Source organism: Gorilla gorilla, chromosome 4 (assembly GCF_029281585.2).
Source record: "Gorilla gorilla gorilla isolate KB3781 chromosome 4, NHGRI_mGorGor1-v2.1_pri, whole genome shotgun sequence".
Taxonomy (NCBI): domain Eukaryota; kingdom Metazoa; phylum Chordata; class Mammalia; order Primates; family Hominidae; genus Gorilla; species Gorilla gorilla.
Window position 1 is genome coordinate 33,207,218 of NC_073228.2, and position 20,330 is coordinate 33,227,547.

The 20,330-nt window shown below is 39.7% G+C and overlaps 1 protein-coding gene and 1 pseudogene across 1 annotated transcript in view; both read right to left on the reverse strand.

The window, feature by feature from the left end:
• Positions 1-20,330, reverse strand: part of PPM1E (protein phosphatase, Mg2+/Mn2+ dependent 1E) — a 219,213-nt gene that overhangs the window by 139,626 nt on the left and 59,257 nt on the right. The window lies entirely within an intron of this gene.
• LOC115934790 (uncharacterized) lies at positions 225-322 on the reverse strand (annotated as a pseudogene).

A 20,330-nucleotide genomic window follows, 5' to 3' on the forward strand; every position in this document is an offset into this window, starting at 1 on the left:
TCTTGTCACTTTTGAGCAACAATATATACCCAAAACTTAAAAAACAGTTGCTGTTAGAGTATATCAGGATGGTTTTGCTCTGGGCAGCATAGTATAGTGGTTAGCATCATGTTAGAGATTCTAAAGCCACACCTGGGTTTGAATCCTAGCTCTACTGTTTACCAATTTTGTAACCTTAGGCAATTAATTACTTGACTGTTCTAAGTCTCAGTTTCCCCATTTTTAAAAAATTATAATATGTAACATTTGAGTGTGATCCTTGTGCAGGGACCATACTAATCTTCTCTATCATTTTTAGTATATGTGCTGCTGAAGCGAGCGCCCCATTTGTTTTTGTTTTGTTTTGTTGTTTGTGACAGGGTCTTGTTCTGTCACCCAGGCTGGAGTGCAGTGGCATGATCATAGCTCACTGCAGCCTCAAAATCCTGGGCTCAAGCAATCCTCCTGCCTCAGCCTCCTGAGTAGCTGGGACTGCAGGCATGCACCACCATGCATGGCTAATTTTTAAAAATTTTTTGTAGAGATAGATATCTCACTATATTGCCTAATTTTTAAAAATTTTTTGTAGAGATAGAGGTCTCACTATATTGCCTGAGCTAGTCTTGAACTCCTGGGCTCAAGCAATCCTCCTACCTCAGCCTCCTAAATGCTGGGATTACAGGTGCGAGCCACTGCACTCAGTCAAAAATATATGTTTTAATAAAATATAAAGCTACAGTGGGAAGGCCCAACAATATCACAGGTAATAAAATTTCCCAGAACATTTACAATAACACTAAAAAAAATTAAAATTCGGGTAGAAATATAACAAAACATGCACAGGATCTGTGTGCCAAAAACTACAAAACACTGATGAATTTTACTTTATTTGAGACAGGGTCTTGCTCTGTCACTGAGGCTGAAGTGCAGTGGCACAAATGATTGTGGCTTACTATACCCTTGACCTCCCAGACTCAATCAATCACCTCGCCTCAGCCTCCCCAGTAGCTGGGACTACAGGCACGTGCCACCATGGTTGGCAAATTTTTCTATCTTTTGTAGAGATGAGGTCTCACTATGTTGCTGAGGCTGGTCTCAAACTCCTGTGCTCAAGTGATCCTCCCACCTCAGCCTCTCAAAGTGCTGGGATTATAGGCATGAGTCACTGCATCAGGCCAAAAAAAGGTTTTAATGAGCTAAATAACTGGAGAGATGTGGCATTCTCATGGATTCGGAGGCTTTAGAGAGTAAAGACATCAATTCTCTCGAAATTGATCTGCAGTTGGTTTAATGCAATTCCTATAAAAATCCTAACAGATTTTTATACATGAACAAGCTGATTCTAAAATTTATATGGAAAGGCAAAGGAACTAGAATAGCTAAAAGAATTTTGAAAAAAAGAATAAAATAAGGGTAATCACATTAGCTTTTTAAAGACTTACTATAGAGGCACAACAGTTAAACGGTCGTATTGGGAGACATAGACATACAGATCAATAGAACAAAAAAGAGTAAAAAATAAACTCACACTTGTACAGACAACCAATTTTTGACAAAGGCATAAAAGCAATTTAATGAAGCAAGGATAGTCATTTTAACAAGTGGTGATGGGACAACTGGTCTCCTGTAGGAGACAAAATGGACCTTGACCTAAACCTCACAATTTATATCAAAATTAACAAACTTCAAATGCATAATTTTATCAGATGTTGAGCTATAAGACTCTTAGGGAAAAAACAAGAGAAACTCTGTGTGACCTAAATTTAGGAAAAATGTTCTTAGATATGACACCAAAAGTATAACCCATAAAGGAAAAAATTAATAAATTAGACTTCATCATAATTAAAACTTTTCCTCTGTGAAAGATATTAAGAAAATGAGAAAAGAAGCCACAGATTGGGAGAAAATATTTGCAAATCACATATATTTGACAAATAATTTATATCTAGAATCAATAAGGAAATCCCTAACCTCAACTGTAAATAAGTAAGCAGTCCAATTAAAAAGTGGGCAAACAAGTCAACAATGCAATCCCATTTACAATAGCCATACCCCACACCCCACCAAAAAATAAAAATAAAACAAATAAACAAACAAACAAAAAACCCTACATCTAAGCAAAGAGGGGAAATATCTCTACAAGAACCACAAAACACTTACAAATGGGCAAAAGACATGCACAGACACTTCGCAAAAGAAGACATACATGTGGCCAATGAACATGAAAATGCTCCACATCACTAATCATCAGAGAAATGCAAATCAAAATCACAATGAGATGCCATCTCACATCAGTCAGATGTCAGAATGGCTATTATTATAAAGTCAAAAAACAACAGATGTCAGAAAGGCTGTGGAGAAAAGGGAACACTTATACACTGTTGGTGAGAATGCAAATTAGCTTAGCCACTATGGAAAGCAGTTTGAAGATTTCTCAAAGAACTTAAAACAGAACTACCATTTCACCCAGGAATCCGATTACCCATACTGGGTATATACCCAAAAGAAAACAAGTAATTCTATCAAAAAGACATATGCACTCACATGTTCACTGCAGCACTATTCACAATAGCAAAGACATGGAATCAACCTAGATGCCCATCAGATGTGGCCTGGATAAAGAAAATGTGGTGCATATACACCACAGAATACTATCCAGCCATAAAAAAAGAACAAAATCATGTCCTTTGCAGCAACACGGGTGCAACTGGAGGCCTTTATCCTAAGTGAATTAATGCAAGAACAGAAAGCCAAATACCACATGTTCTCACTTATAAGTGGGAGCTAAACATGGGGTACTCATGGACATAAAGACAGCAACAATAGAAACTAAAGACTTCTGTGGGGGTGCGGTGAGGTAACTGTTGAAAAACTATTGGGTTTCAAAAGGTCACATACTAGAGGATTCCACTTACATAACATTCTCAAAGTAACAAAAGTATGGTGATGGAAAACAGATCAGTGGTTGCCAGGGGTTAGGATTGGGGTGTGACTGTAAACGGCTAGCACATGGGAGTTTCTTTGGGAGTTCTATATCCCAAATGTGATAATGGTCATATGAATTTATACATGTGATAAAATCCTGTAGAACTACATACATCCCCCAAACATTTTTTTTTAAGGATTGTATATAATAACTGGTGAAATCTTGTGAGGCTGAGGGAGGTGAATCACTTGAGGCTGGGAGTTCAAGATCAGCCTGATCAACATGGTGAAACCCCGTCTCTACTAAAAGAAAAAAATACAAAAATTAGCCATAGCCAGGAGTAGTGATGCATGCCTGTGATCCCAGCTGCTCAGATGGCTGAGGAAGGAGAATCGCTTGTTCCCAGGAGGCGAGGGTGCAGTGAGCTAAGACCACACCACTGCACTCCAGCCTGGTAACAGAGCGAGGCTCCATCTCAAAAAACAAACAAACAAACAAACAAAAACCTGGTGAAATCCAAATAAGGTCAGTAGTTTAGTTAATAAATAGTATTGTACCAATGTCAGTTTTCTGATTTTGATAATTATACTATGGTTATATAAGATGTCTTTGGGGGAAGCTGGGTGAAGAGTACATCTGAACTCTTTGTACTATTTTTGCAACTTCTACATGACTCTAAAAATATTTCAAAATTAAAGTTTAAAATTTCATGTTATGTTATTATGCAGAACATCTTAATTCTCAACCTACACTCCAGATTATTTTTAAAAAGGAGCACCAATTGTTCTAATTAAAAACAAAACAAAACAAAACAAAATCATTGTATGTTTCAGGTCTCTCTCTATATATATAGAAGTAGTAGAAGCTTTACATTTTTTTCTTTAATTTCAAGCAGATAAAATTCTGAGAAACTCTTCCCTTTGCAGAACATACCAGGAGTGCTAGGTTTATTTTTTTTTATCACAACAATATTTCAAAAGAAAATGATAATAATTTATTCTAGTCTGTGCTGGTTAGATTCTACCTGGAGTATTGCTCTGAATTCTAGGTATCATTCTTTAAGAACAGTTAATTCAGAAGTGAGTGACCAGGATAGTGAAGAAATTTGAAACAGTATTTTCTGAGGATCAAATAGAGAAACTGGGTTATCTCTACGCTAGAGAACAAAAAATACTAAAGTTCTAATACTGTCTTTAAGTCTATGAAAGGTTACCAAGTGGAAGACAACAGATTTATTTGGAATACTCTAAGGTGTAGAATTAGCATCAATAGTCCTACAGAGACAAAGACTTTCACCCAAGATAAGCAGCCACTAAAAAACAGTGCTTACCAAAAAGGAAATGAGCTGCCTTGGAACACAGTGCCTATCACAGAAACAATAAAAGCACTGGCAATAATGTTGGACTTTCAGGACTTCTGATTCAAAATAGCAGACTGCACACATGCATTTATCTCAGAAACCTCCTGAAATGTGAAATTAAAATAACAGAAAGACATGGAAGAAATGATAGTAGACAAAAAAGATTAACAAATATTTGAAAGCAAGAAAGGGAATGAAGGAGTAGCAACCTTAACATACCAGAACAGAGAAAGCTGAGTCCAAACTGTCCAATAGGGGGATGACATCAAGAATCTAGCTGGTTCTCATCAAAGAACTCCAGGAATCTAAGGAACTGGAGATACTAGCTATCTCAGACAGCAGGTATAAGGAGAAGTGTTGGAAACGTTGCAATTCATTGAAATTATACAGAAGAAATACCTAAGATAGTTTTCTTCTAAACTCCCATGCAACCAAACAAGTGTACCTCCCTCACATGGCAGGAGAGAAAATGTTCATTTTCTGATTAATTGAAACAGAATATTCAAAGACACAAGGTATATACTGAGAGACTGAAGTAAATCACCTTACTAAAATTAAGAATACTATGTGAAAAGTTACATATAAACAGGTGTATTCCCTTACTCAGTTCCCAAAATGCTGGCTAAAGAGAAGAGTCTAAAAGCTTTAAGATAAAGTTTTAAGTCTGCAGTGGCTCACGCCTGTAATCCTAGCACTTTGGGAGACCAAGGTGGGCGATTACAAGGTCAGGAGATCAAGACCATCCTGGCTAACACAGTGAAACCCCATCTCTACTAAAAATACAAAAAATTAGCTGGGTGTGGTGGCACGTGCCTGTAATCCCAGCTACTTGGGAGGCTGAGGCAGGAGAATCACTTGAACCCAGGAGGCGGAGGTTGCAGTGAGCTGAGATTGTGCTACTGCACTCCAGCCTGGGTGATTAGAGTGAGACTCCATCTCAAAAAAACGAAAAAGAAAAAAGATAAAGTAAGTCACATACAGGTCAGGTAGGGTGGCTCACGCCTGTAATAGAAGCACTTTGGGAGGCCAAGATGGGTGGATCACTTGAGGATAAGAGTTTGAGACCAGCCTGGCCAACATGGTGAAACCCTGCCTCTACAAAAAATACAAAAATCAGCCAGGCATGGTGGCACACACCTATAGTTCTAGGTACTTGGGAGGCTGAGGCAGGAGTATTGCTTGAACCCAGAGGCAGAGGTTGCAGTGAGCCAAGATCGTGCCACTGCACTCCAGCCTGGGCAACAGAGTGAGACTCCGTCTCAAAAAATAATAATAAAAAATTAAACAAAATAAAGTAAACCACATACAAATAGGTTCAGGAATCAGAATGCTATCATCTTTCTCAATAATAACACTGAAGGCTGGGCGCGGTGGTTCACACCTGTAATCCCAGCACTTTGGGAGACCGAGGTGGGCGGATCACGAGGTCACGAGATTGAGACCATCCTGGCTAACATGGTGAAACCCCGTCTCTACTAAAAATACAAAAATCAGCCGGGCATGGTGGTGGGTGCCTGTAGTCCCAGCTACTCGGGAGGCTGAGGCAGGAGAATGGCATGAACCTGGGAGGCGAAGCTTGCAGTGAGCCGAGACTGCGCCACTGTGCTACAGCCTGGATGACAGAGCAAGACTCCATCTCAAATAATAACAACAACAACAACAACAACAACAACAACAACAGTGAAAGCTGAGGGACAACAGACTAATGCCTTCAAAATTCTGTGGGAAAACAATTTTCTAACAATTTTTTTGTTGTTTGTTTTGTTTTTTGTTTTTTTAGAGAGACAGTGTCTTGCTCTGATTTCCAGGCTGGAGTGCAGTGGTCCAATCAGAGTTCATTGCAGCCTCAAACTCCTGGGCTCAAGTGATCCTCCTGCCTTAGCCTCCCAAGTAGCTAGGACTACAGGCATGGGCCACCATGCCTGGCTAATTTTTCTTCTAGAGACAGGGTCTTACTATGTTGACCAGGCTGTCCTCAAACTCCAGGTCTTAAGCAATTCACCTGCCTTGGCCTCCCAAGGTATTGGGATTATAGGTATGACCCACCACACTTGGCCTTTAACCTGTAATTCTGTACCCAACTAGGCTAACAATCAAGTGGAGGAGTGGAATAAAGATATTTCAGGTTAACAAAATTAACTGAAATATCTGAAAAAAATTAACTTCCATGAATCTTTTATTTGTTTTTTTAAGCTCACTAATCCTGCTTTCTAACCATGAATCTTTTATAAAAAGACTAGTAAAGGATGTCCACCAGCAAAATGAGAAAAGAAACCCAGAAAGAAATGAAAACCACAAAACTGAGGCTCTGATGAAAAAGAAGCATCAGGAACCACGAGGATCATGGTAGAGCTCCAGAATGTCAGCTGTACAGAAGGTATACAGCACATACAGTCTGGACTGGAACAGGTAGATGCAAAGTTCCAAGATGAAAGCCTTCTAAAAAATGATTACCCAGGATGTTTAACTATACTGATAGTGGTTTTTATGTTTCTACTGCAGAGTTCAGAAAATAAAGGACAATAGATACATAGAAAACTAAACAAATGAAAAACAGTAAATTATTAACTCCAGGAAAAACAAAAGGTTATACAAGAAAGAAAATGTAAACACGGGCCAGGCACGGTGGCTCACGCCTGTAATCTCAGCACTTTGGGAGGCCAAGGCAGACGGATCACCTGAGGTCGGGAGTTTGAGACCAGCCTGACCAACATGGAGAAACCCCGTCTCTACTGAATATACAAAATTAGCCGGGCATGGTGGCGCATGCCTGTAATCCCAGCTACTCAGGAGACTGAGGCAGGAGAATCGCTTGAACCCGGGAGGCGGAGGTTGCAGTGAGCTGAGATTGCGCCATTGCACTCCAGCCTGAGCAACTAGAGTGAAACTCCGTCTCAAAAAAAAAAAAAGAAAATGTAAACACAGTATACAGTGGCTCAGTTGTAAACAATATATACATAATTCAAACAATGTAAACATTATTTTGCCTGAAGTTGTGGTATGATTATACTGGGAGTTAGTGGGGGAAAGTAAGTGGTAGCAGGAGTTGTATAAGATTGTTAAATCTTTATCTTCTAGAATAAAAAACAAAGAGTTACTGTCTATAATTTAAAAAACAAGAAACAGCAAATGAAACATTCTTTAGAGACAGGTAAATCCCAGAAGAAACAAAGAACTAAAAATAGGCCAGGCACAGTGGCTCATGCCTGTAATCCCAGCACTTTGGGAGGCCAAGACAGGAGGATCACCAGAGGTCAGGAGGTCGAGACCAGCCTGACCAACATGGAGAAACCCTGTCTCTATTAAAAATACAAAATTAGCCAGGCATAGTGGTGCATGCCTGTAATCCCAGCTACTCGGGAAGCTGAGGCAGGAGAATCACTTGAACCTAGGAGGCGGAGGTTGCGGTGAGGCGAGATCGCGGCATTGCACTCCAGCCTGGGAAACAAGAGTGAAACTCCATCTCAAACAAACAAACAAACAAACAAAAAGAATTAAAAATAGTTGCTTCCTTTGCCATTGTGGTCCCAATGTATAGAAAGAGAAAAGAGAGGAAGAGAGAGAAAAAGAAAGAAAAGAAAACTAAAATAGTTGTTTCCAAGGAGGACTTGAGAATGAAGAAGAAAAGGGTAAGAGACTGTTCTTAGCATATGCTTTACAGTACACTATTCACTTTTAAAAATTATACACATATTACATTGAATAAAAATAAAAATAATTATTATTATTATTTGAGATTGAGACTCTATTGCCCAGGCTGGAGTACAGTGGCGTGATCTCAGCTCACTGCAATCTCTGCCTCCCAGGTTCAAGTGATTCTCCTGCCTCAGCCTCCCTAGTAGCTGAGATTACAGGCACCTGCCATCACGCCTGGCTAATTTTTGTATTTTTAGTAGACACGGGTTTCACCATGTTGGCCAAGCTGGTCTCGAACTCCTGACCTCAGGTGATCTGCCCACCTCAACCTCCCAAAGTGCTGGGGTTACAGGTGTGAGCCACCTCGCCCAGCCAATTATTAGTTTTTTTTTTTTTTTGAGACGGAGTCTCGCTGTGTCGCCCAGGTTGGAGTGCAGTGGCACGATCTTGGCTCACTGCAAGCTCCGCCTCCCGGGTTCACGCCATTCTCCTGCCTCAGCCTCCCAAGTAGCTGGGACTACAGGCGCCCACCACCACGCCTGGCTAATTTTTTGTATTTTTAGTAGAGACAGGGTTTCACCATGTTAGCCAGGATGGTCTCGATCTCCTGACCTCGTGATCCGCCCTCCTCGGCCTCCCAAAGTGCTGGGATTACAGGCATAAGCCACCACGCCCAGCCCTGGCCAATTATTTTTTAAATTTATAGGTTCTCATGTCCCACTCCTAGACCCACTGTAACAGAATATCTGAATAAATCTACATATTCAAATGGCTTAAAAGATTATAACCAGGTAGTTAAGTTGGATAAAACATTGGTATAAGATCACGGATTTTGGCCAGGTGTAGTGGCTCATGCTTGTAATCCCAGCACTTGGTGTGGTGGCTCATGCCTGTAATCCCAGCACTTTGGGAGGCCAAGGCAGGTGATCACCAGAGGTCAGGAGACCAGCCCGGCCAACATGGCAAAACCCTGTCTCTACTAAAAATACAAAAAATTAGCTGGGCATGGTGGCAGGCGCCTATAATCACAGCTACTTGGGAGGCTGCGGCAGGAGAATCGCTTGAACCCAGGAGGCGGAGATTGCAGTAAACCGAGATCGTGGCATTGCACTCCAGCCTGGGTGACAGAGCAAGACTCTGTCTCAAAAAAAAAAAAAAAAAAAAAAAAAAAAGATCATGGACTTAAAGCTGAATGCAGGCTTTTATGTATTCCACTGACTCAGAAATGTACCCTCAACCCTAGCCAGCAGATCTAAATAAGCATGCAACTTATTACAAAGAAGACCGAGAAAGAGAGTTTTAAATGGGTCAGCATGATCCATCATTCCTATAAGTAAAGCTCCTTAAAAGTATATAAAACCCATATAGATAAATTAGGAACAAAATTTTTGTACATCACACCTGTAATCCCAGCACTTTGGGAGGCTGAGGAGGGCAGATCACAAGGTCAGGGGATCGAGACCATCCTGGCTAACACAGTGAAACCCCGTCTCTACTAAAAATACAAAAAAAAAAATTAGCCAGGTGAGGTGGCATGCACCTGTATTCCCAGCTACAAAGGAGGCTGAGGCAGAAAAATCACTTGAACCTGGGAGGCAGAGGTTGCAGTGAGCCGAGATCGTGGCACTGCACTCTAGCCTGGGCGACAGAGCCAGGTTCCATCTAAAAAAAATAAAAGAGTAAAAACAAAATCTTTGTACATTAAAAATAGTAAGTTACATTGATATGTTAAACTAATTTCTTGCTTTCTAAAATGATATATTAAGCAACAATTTTATTGTATAATTTGATTAAATGTACAGTTAATGTACCTCTTGCTTCAATATAGTTTATCTTTGAAGTTCTGCTGAATTTTAGTTGCCATAACAACCTGAATAAACCCTTTATTGCTGTAGATATCTGTAGCTATTTATAAATGCAACAGCTGGATCTGTCCAGCTAAATTTCTTTCATAATATAAAACACCAAAGCAGCTTTCTTTCTTTTCTTTTTTTTTTTTTTTTGAGATCGAGTCTGTCTCTGTTGCCCAGGCTGCCAGGCTGGAGTGCAGTGGAGCCATCTCGGCTCACTGCAACCTCTGCCTCCTAGGTTCAAGCAATTCTCCCCGCCTCAGCCTCCCAAGTAGCTGGGATTACAGGTGCCCGCTGCCCACCACCACATCCAGCTAATTTTTGTATTTTTAGTACAGATGGGGTTTCACCATGTTGGCTGGGCTGGTCTCGAACTTCGGACCTCAGGTGATCCGCCTCACTCAGCCTCCCAAAGTGCTGAGATTACAGGCATAAGCCACCATGCCTGGCCTAAAAGCAGTTTTCATTTGCTCTGAATAAACTTAAAAAAAATGTCAGGAACCATTAAAACTAAAACTATAATTTCTACATTTATATCTAAAAATATTAAAATGTAGTAAAACTATATAGAATAAGGTAGAGAATGGGGCTGCGTGCGGTGGCTCATGCCTGTAATCCCATCAATTTGGGAGGCCATGGTGGGTGGATCACTTGAGGTCAGGAGTTTGAGACCAGCCTGGCCAACATGGTGAAACCACATCTCTACTAAAAATACAAAAATTAACCGAGCATGGTGGTGGGTGCCTGTAATCCCAGCTACTTGGGAGGCTGAGGCTAGAGAATCAGACTGAGGCTGGGCTTGAACCCAGGAGGTGAAGGTTGCAGTGAGCCAAGATTGCACCACAGCCAGGGCAACAAAGTGAGACTCTGTTTCCAAACAACAACAACAACAACAAAAAAAACAACAGAGAATAAAAAAAAATACGTTTTCATTTGTTTCCTGAAAAAAAAAATAGCAATGTTAACACAAAACTTTCTAAACTGTTAAGTTTTTTCTGAATTGAAAAACGCTTAGATATTTTATTAAGCAGTTTTTGTTTGTTTTTAATTTTTTGTAGAGACAGTCTCACTAATATTGCCGAGGCTGGTCTCAAACTCCTGGGCTCAAAGGATCCTCCCGTCTCAGCCTTCCAAAGTGCTGGGATTACAGGCATGAGCCACTGCACTCAGCCAGATATTTCATTCTATTTATTTGTGTGTGTGTGTGTGTGTGTGTGTGAGTGAGTGTGTGTGTGTGTGTGAGAATCAATAGTTCAAGCCTTTCTTTTTTTTATTTTAGTTTTCCGTAAGTTATTGAGGTACAGGTGGTATTTGGTTACATGAGTAAGTTCTTTAGTGGTGATTTGGCAGATTTTGATGCACTCATCACCCGAGCAGTATACACTGCTCCATATTTGTAGTCTTTTATCCCTCGCCCCACTCCCACTCTTCCCCCCAAGTTTCCAAAGTCCATTGTGTCATTCTTATGCCTTTGCATCAGCCAGATATTTTAAATGAATTGCTTCTCTCCACAGTAACACAATGCAAGATAAAACACAAAGAAGCAGGCCGGGCGCAGTGGCTAACACCTGTAATCCTAGCACTTTGGGAGGCCGAGGCGGGCGGATCACGAGGTCAGGAGATTGAGACCATCCTGGCTAACACGGTGAAACTCTGTCACTACTAAAAAAAAAAAAAAAAAAAAAAAACAAAAAATACAAAAAATTAGCCAGGCGTGGTGACCGGCGCCTGTAGTCCCAGCTACTCGGGAGCCTGAGGCCAGAGAATGGTGTGAACCCGGGAGGCGGAGCTTGCAGTGAGCCGAGATCACGCCACTGCCCTCCAGCCTGGGCGACGAGCGAGACTCCGTCTCAAAAAAAAAAAACAACAGAAAGAAGCAAACAACAGCATTATTAGCAGCTAAAGCAACCTAAATTCATTAATAAAAGTAGAATAAAGCTTTTACACCTGAATCCTCTTTTCAAAGTGATTGATTCCATTAAAATAACTAACAGTAATTAGATTGAAGAAATATCTATCTTCACTGATATAAGCTTTTGAGTACACAAAATTATAAAAATATAAAAGGTTTATCCTGCAGCAGTGTAGCAGTTGATTAGCAGCTTCTCGGATAGGATCTGTGCCTATGTAGAGTCTCAGAAAGTATTGGTTCAAATAGATTATTTAGATTAAGACTGCTATATTTAGGACAACCTACAGATTTTTTCTATGAGAAAAAAAGTTTTAAATTATATATAAATAAATGTATTGACTGATAATTGTTACGTACATTTTCTACCTTGAATTGGAGATATTCATCTTTGTGCTCATCTCCTTTCAAATCCTTTCTCCAACCCTTTCTCTAACTCATGTTTTAAAAACATATATAATATTCTACACATCCATATATTTGGGGATAGTCCATTAAATTTGTATTAAATTTAAATTTTGCAGGCCGGGCACGGTGGCTCACGCCTGTAATTCCAGCACTTTGGGAGGCTGAGGCAGGCAGATCACGAGGTCAGGAGATTGAGACCATCCTGGCTAAAGTGGTGAAACCCTGTCTCTACTAAAAATACAAAAAATTAGCCAGGTGTGGTGGCAGGCACCTGTAGTTCCAGCTACTCAGGAGGCTGAGGCAGGAGAATGGTGTGAACCTGGGAGGCAGAGCTTGCAGTGAGCTGAGATCGAGCCACTGCACTCCAGCCTGGGCAACAGAGCAAGACTCCGTCTCAAAAAATAAATAAATAAATAAATTTAAATTCTGCACCTCGTCCATATTTAATCTAATCAATGCTTAATTTTGCAGATGTTTTTCTTTATTTTTTATCTTTCCTGTGGTGCAGATTAATTTTGCAGACATTTTACAATAATTTAAAAATATACAAAACACAATTTCCTAAGGGAAAAAAAATAACTGAACAACAGGTGATTCAGATAGCAGCCAGCAATGTTATTTTCAAAGAGTAACTATAGATGCATAAGATTCATTCTCCTATATTCATTACTGTCATATTTTGATATAAAACATATCTAATCATAAATAAGGTCTTTGCCTTTTCACCTAAATCTTTCAGAGAATAGCGTAATCACAATCCTGAGAAACCATTCCTGTGCCTAGAATTTCAAGTAAGTCTGTCTTTCATGCAAATACCCACATGATTCTTTTCCATTACTTTCATAGTTCCTTTCCTGCTCATTCCATTCCTTGAAAAATTTATGAGAAATGCCTACATGACAGAAATATGACCATTTCAGCCTCTCTTAAACTAGAAACAATTCTTAGGTGATAGAAATGAAAACCTCATTTTTATACGTTGTCTTTATAGTTTAAAAAGTGCTCACATACATTATAATGTCTGACCCTACAATAATGCTTCCACTTGGATAAAATACATATTATTTTCATTTTGAAAATTAAAAAAAAAATGCTCAGAAGGGCTTGCCCCAGGTCAAACAAGAAGAGCAATAATCATCGTATAAGTCAGCTCTCTTGACATATTTTTTTCACAATACTTTGCTGCCTCACTTACATATGACAAAGAGGAGAGAATGGGGCAACTGACTTTGGCAGGCTTCAGTTGTCACAGACCCTGAACAACAGAATCTATTACAATCTATTCTCTCTCCAACAGCAAGTACTGGCAGTACGGTAAGACCTGACTGATAGCATAACTTTAATTATCAGCCAGAGGCTTAAACCTATGCTTGTTGTAATTAGAATTTCCCCACAGAAAAAAAGCATATCATCTATTCCAGAAAAAAACTACCTATTAAATCCTCATCTTTACATCTTCAATTCATGGCCAACCAGTGTTTAAAACATGAATTATCTTAATAAGAGAGCAAGTTTACAAATGCCTATGGGCTACACGTTTGGCAATGTTACCCCGTTCTATTTTTAGTAAACACTTAATCCTAGTATAAGACCAGAACAGATGGGCAATTGAAACTGGCTCCAATCTTCCAACATTCTTCCTACTAGCTAACAATATAGCAAACACCTAGAGGTTCTAACCATAATTATCAGCTTAACCTACAACAGAATCAGAAGTCGGCTGGTATTCCCTCCTGTTTTGGAGAAAGATACTTGGGACTCGTCAAAAAATAAATAAATAAATAAAAATAAATTCAGACTTAGCAACTTTACTTCTAAGTAAACAACCCACACTGCTGCTCATATTTTATAATGCTTGCTCCTAGTCGCATATGTACTTCATTCAATGCTATGCTTCAGTGCCTCCTTTTCTTTGGTCTCTTTTCACTTTTTTTGCTGTTGTTACTTGCTCAACTCCTTTACTACATTCTTCTTTCCATCTCTTGTTTTAGTAATCCTCATCACTATCTGGGCTATCTTGGTCTTCTCTTCCTGCCAGATTCCTTCCTGAAGCTGCCAGCTCCCACTTAAAGCTTTGTGTTCATCAACAACTTATGCTTTAAAACGATATTTTGCTTTTTCCTTGATCGCCTTTCAAAATCTCATTATCTTGATATATCTCAGTTAGTTATTAGAAAAGCTAGTTGATTAAACTAGTTTATACTAAAAGGAGCATAAGCGTTGAATAATTGGTCATTTTAGACAAGATGGGGGAGAAGTTTGGGAAAGGACAGTTTTCATACTTTCAGCCCACTCCCCTCCCAGCCTTTACCAAATAACAATGGAGTTGTAAAGCCCAGGAAAACCCTTTCCCCAACCCCTGGAGTCTCAAAACAAGTTTCTTCATTGTCAAAGAAGACTTCGGTTATTTCCATCTCTTCTACTAGTTTTCCAAGGTCCTTGCTAACCAGTATCCGCTTCTCAATCAAAGGAATTCTTCTATTTCTATTATATATTTCTATTATATCGGGCAAGATCCTGCCCTGCCGTAAGCTAACTTAAACACCCAGAGTGTGTGTATCTATACCAAAGAATGTGTCATTATTCTGATGTCTGAGTGGCGCCTATTGGAAAAGGGGCTTGAAAGTAGGAATCTTCATATTGAAATGAAAAAACTTTCTTTTTTTTCTAGTAAACTCCTATCTCCTCTCCAGATAATTAGAAAAATACAAAGCTGGCCGGGCGCGGTGGCTCACGCCTGTAATCCCAGCACTTTGGGAGGCCGAGACGGGCGGATCAGAAGGTCAGGAGATCGAGACCATCCTGGCTAACACGGTGAAACCCCGTCTCTACTAAAAATACAAAAAATTAGCCAGGCGTGTTGGCGGGCGCCTGTAGTCCCAGCTACTCGAGAGGCTGAGGCAGGAGAATGGCGTGAACCCGGGAGGCGGAGCTTGCAGTGAGCCGAGATCGCGCCACTGCACTCCAGCCTGGGTGACAAAGCGAGACTCCATCTCCAAAAAACAAAAACAAACAAACAAAAATACAAAGCTAAGCTGAAGGTTTATAATATTAATTATATATAATAATAATCACTTATGTGAACTACTTATCACTTATACTTTAAACATCATACATTATAATTGGAATTAAGCCCATGATTAAATGTTTCAGATCAAGTTATGTTTTACTTTATTATAACAGAATTTGGTATCTATTTAGTCTTCGTAGTTAGTTGTTCATATAGCACAGCAATCTGTTTGTCTAAAATTAGTAGGACCATTGCTACTATAATCATTAATTATGACTCACTCCCACAAGTAATTTATTTTATTTATGATATAATTTAAATACATTTATTTTAAAATATTTGTTTGTATATCTAAATAAGATAACAGCACATGGACAATAATTTTGTTGAGCTTCTAGCACCATTTGGACCCTATAATGAAATAATAGTCATTGATGTATATTCAGTCTCTACCTTATTCATTTTAACTTATTCATATAGTCTGTCAGTGTTTTAAAGTCATTTATACACATATTTCCTATTTGTAGGTCCAATAAGCACACTCCTTTAGGACTTCAACCATGTCTTTTACAGTTGAATCTCAACTAATTTGAAACCAAAAAAACAAAAATTCATTGTACATTAATGGGTCCTGCACATGGCTTAGCACATCACATGTATTATTATTATCTTCTTTAATCCTGGCAGCAATCCTGTGAGATAGCACTATTATCAGCTGCATTTTCCTGAGGAGAAACTGGAGGTTGGAGAGGTTTCGTACCTTGCCCAAGGTCACACAAAATTAGTAAGTGGAGCCAGGATCAATTCCAGGTCTGTCTGATATAAAAATTCATGCCGTTTATCATTGTTATTGATAGGTTTGGAACTCTGTCCCCACCCAAATCTCATGTCCAATTGTAATCCCCAATGTTGGAGGTGAGGCCTGGTGGGAGGTGACTGGATCATGGGGGTGGATTTTTATGAATGGTTTAGCACCATCCCCCTGGTTCTCTCCTCACACTAGTGAGTGAGGGCTCGCTTAAGACATGTCCTTTATTTATTTATCTTATTTATTTATTTATTTTTTGTTTGAAATGGAGTCTGGCTTTGTCTCCCAGGCTGGAGTGCAGTGGTGCCATCTCGGCTCACTGCAACCTCTGCCTCCCAGATTGAAGCCGTTCTCCTGCCTCAGACTCCCAAGTAGCTGGGATTACGGGTGCCCGCCACCAAACCGAGATAATTTTTGTAGTTTTAGTAGAGACGGGGTTTCACCATGTTGGCCAGGCTGGTCTCAAACTCCTGACATCAGGTGATCCACCCACCTCTGTCTCCCAAAGTGCTGTGATTACAGGTATGAGCCACTGCACCTGGCCCCAACATGTCCTTTAAAAGCATGTAGCACCTCCCTCCTGCCCTCTCTTACTTGCACCATGCCAGAAGCCTTACTCCCCTTTGCCTTCCACCATAATTGTATATTTCCTGAGGCCTCCCCAGAAGCAGAAGCCACTATACTACCTGTACAGCCTACAGAACCGTAAGCCAATTAAACCTCTTTTGTTTATAAATTACCCAGTCTCAGGTATTTCTTTATAGCAATGCAAGCATGGATTAATACAGTTATAGTACTTCTTGTATATTCAAGAAACAAAAAACGTAATTAGAAATATGGCTATGGCGGGTCGGCCACAGTGGCTCACGCTTGTAATCCCAGCATTATAAGAGGCTGAAGCAGGTGGATCACTTGAGGTCAGGCGTTAAAGACCAGCCTGGCCTACATGGCGAAACCCTGTCTCTACTAAAAATACAAAAAGAATTAGCCTGGCGTAGTGGCGCGTGCCTATAATCCCAGCTACACGAGAGGCTTAGGCAGGAGAATCACTTGAACATGGGATGCAGAGATTGCAGTGAGCCGAGATGGCACCACTGCACTCCAGCCTGGGCGACAGAGTGAGACTCTGTCTCCAAAAAAACAAATAAATAGAAATACGGCTGTGGAAAATTGGGGGGCAGAGATCAACCACCATAATAACAGTTATAATTTTGGATTTCATCATCTTATTTGATAAAGATTTATAAAGAGAAACAATATATGTATTTATCAAAATTTTTTCTTATTTTAGCCATGGAGCCCGTGTTGTCCAGGCTGGAGTGTAGTGGCTATTCACATCACTGTCATACAGCACTGCAGCCTGAAATGTCTGACCTCAGGTGATCCTTCCACCTTAGCTTCCTGACTTAGTTGCAGCTACCAGCACGTGCCACTGCACCTGGCTATTCAGCAAATACGTGTTGAGTACTAATTATGTACCAAGCACTATCACAGACTCTTGCCCTTAAGGAGTTTACATAAAGAGATTTTTCCAGAAAGCAAGAGCATTTCAAGGAAGTAGAGAAGCACTCAAAAATAATAAAGAACGAAAAGGATGTGGTGTCAGTAATAAATTTAAACCAAGATCTAGGTGATCTAATTATCATTGGCTCATATATGGGTTGCCAGTACCTGAAATACCAAGCAAATAATGAACTTGGGGTCTATATCAAAAGTTTACACTAAGTAAAGCTTATATATGGGAATAAGTAGCCCTCAAATCTCTATAATTAAGGTCCAATTACCATTTTTTAGCTATGCCCTTACAACAGTAATATTAAATGTTTTGGGCTCATCTTTACTGTAAACTCCAAAAGATAGGGATAAAGATCTATTTATTATTTTCATCAGTGCCAACATGTAGTCCTAAAATATGCTTGTAGATAAAGATGTTCTGAATTAAATATGAATCTACTACTTGTTACTTGTGTGACCATAGACAACTTATTTAACCTCTCTGTTAAACCTCTGTTGTGTGCCTCAAGTTTTGTACTTGTTAAATAAAGACAATGAGAGCTCCTACCCAATATGCATTGTTGTGAGGTTAAATTAATGTGCTTACTTAGCATGGGGTCTGGCATATAGTAAATACTCCATAATGCTTAACTGCTATTAAGTACTGTCTCATTTTTTTCCTGTTTAATATTGTTTACTTTTCAAGTAAGGTACCCATAATGAACTAGAGACAGTACAGATTTAACTTTAGAAAAAAACTAGAGTGGGCCGGGCGCGGTGGCTCACGCCTGTAATCCCAGCACTTTGGGAGGCCGAGGCGGGCGGATCACGAGGTCAGGAGATCAAGACCACGGTGAAACCCCGTCTCTACTAAAAATACAAAAAATTAGCCGGGCGTGGTGGCGGACGCCTGTAGTCCCAGCTACTCAGGAGGCTGAGGCAGGAGAATGGCGTGAACTCAGGAGGCAGAGCTTCCAGTGAGCGGAGATCGTGCCACTGCACTCCAGCCTGGGCGACAGAGCAAGACTCTGTCTCAAAAAAAAAAAAAAAAAAAACTAGAGTGTATTCTTTTTGAGAAATGCAAGCATTTTCTAGGACATAAGGAAAATCTAGTGTTTTGTTATCATACAAGTTTCAGAATGCTTGGGAATCCCTAGTGTTAACTGTTAATAGAGAAGTAACATGATTTATTTACAGCATGTTTCACTTGCTGAATGCGAGGATCTTTTTAACTTCTCAGTGAATGTATGTCAAAGAAATCAGTATTTAATATTTCAAATTTGGAAAAATTAAAAAGTACTAAAAAGGCAAATATAGAAATGTTATTACCCCCAAATGATAACAATTTATGAAATTCCAAAACATTTTCTTATTTTAAAATGAAACAGTAAACATTTTAAATATAAGGTAATAAAAAGGCTTCCCAAACTATCTGTTAAAGCACAATGCATGCCACTGTGAAAACGTTTGGCGGTTCCTCAAAAGATTAGACATAGAACTACCATATGATCCAGCAATTCCACTCCTAGGCATATACCCAAAAGAACTGTAAGCAGGGACTCAACAGATACTTTGTATACCAATTTCTACAGCGGCATTATTCACAATAGTCAAAAAGGTGAAAATGTCCAAGTGTCCTTCGACAGATAAATGGATAAATCAAATGTGGTATAGACATACAATTGAAATTATTCAGTAATTTAAAAATGAGATTCTGAGGCTAGGCATGGTGGCTCGCGCCTATAATCCCAGCACTTTGGGAGGCCAAGGCAAGCAGATGGCTTCCATTCAGGAGTTCCAGCCCAGCCTGGGCAACATGGCAAAATCCTCTACCAGAAATACAAAAAAATTAGCCAGGCATGGTGGTCATGCGCCACAGGCCCAGCTACTCAGGAGGCTGAGGTGGGAGGATCACTCGGGCCTGGGAGGTGGAGGTTGCGGTGAGCTGAGATCGCGCCACTGCACTCCAACCTGGCTGACAGAGTAAGACCCTGTCTCAAAAAAAAAAAAAAAATATATATATATATATATATTCTGATACATGCTACAACATGCATGAACCTTGAAAACATTATGCTATGTGAAATAAGACAGGCACACAAGGACAAATATTATATGATTACACTTACATGCAGTACCTAGACCAAAAATAGGCAATTCATAGACATGAAAAGTAGAATAGAGGTTACTAGGGGATGGCAGGGGATGGGGGAAGGAAGAAATGGAAAGTTATTGTTTAATGGGTATGAAGTCTGATTTGGGCTGATGAAAAAGTTTTGGAGATGGATGGTGGTGATGATTACACAACACTGTGAGTGTACCTAATGTCACTGAATTGTATACTCAAAAATGATTATAATAATAAATCTTATGTTATATATATTTTATGTTTTCATATTTGAAAGTATTTCCTTCTCTTTACTCCATATAGAAATATTACATACAGGCTGGGTGTGGTGGCTCACACCTGTAATCCCAGCACTTTGGGAGGCCAAGGCAGGCGGATCACAAGGTCAGGAGTTTGAGACCAGCCTGGCCAATATGGTAAAACCCCATCTCTACTAAAAATACAAAAATTAGCTGGGCGTGGTGGCACGCACCTGTAGTCCCAGCTACTCAGGAGGCTGAGGCAGGAGAACTGCCTGAACCCAGGAGGCAGAGGTTGCAGTGAACTGAGATCACACTACTGCACTCCAGCCTGGGCAACAGAGCAAGACTCCGACTCCAAAAAAACAAAAAAAAAAGAAATATTATACACATTCTATCTGCATTATGATTAAAATTTTTTATTGTATCAATATTTTTATTTTATCAATATTTTTTATCATAATGCAGGTAGAATGTACGTGATAGTTCTATATGGAGTAAGGGCAAGGAAATATTTTCAAATATGAAAATAGGAAACCCTTTATTCCACAGTTAAAATGACAACTATAAAAAATCTCTCATC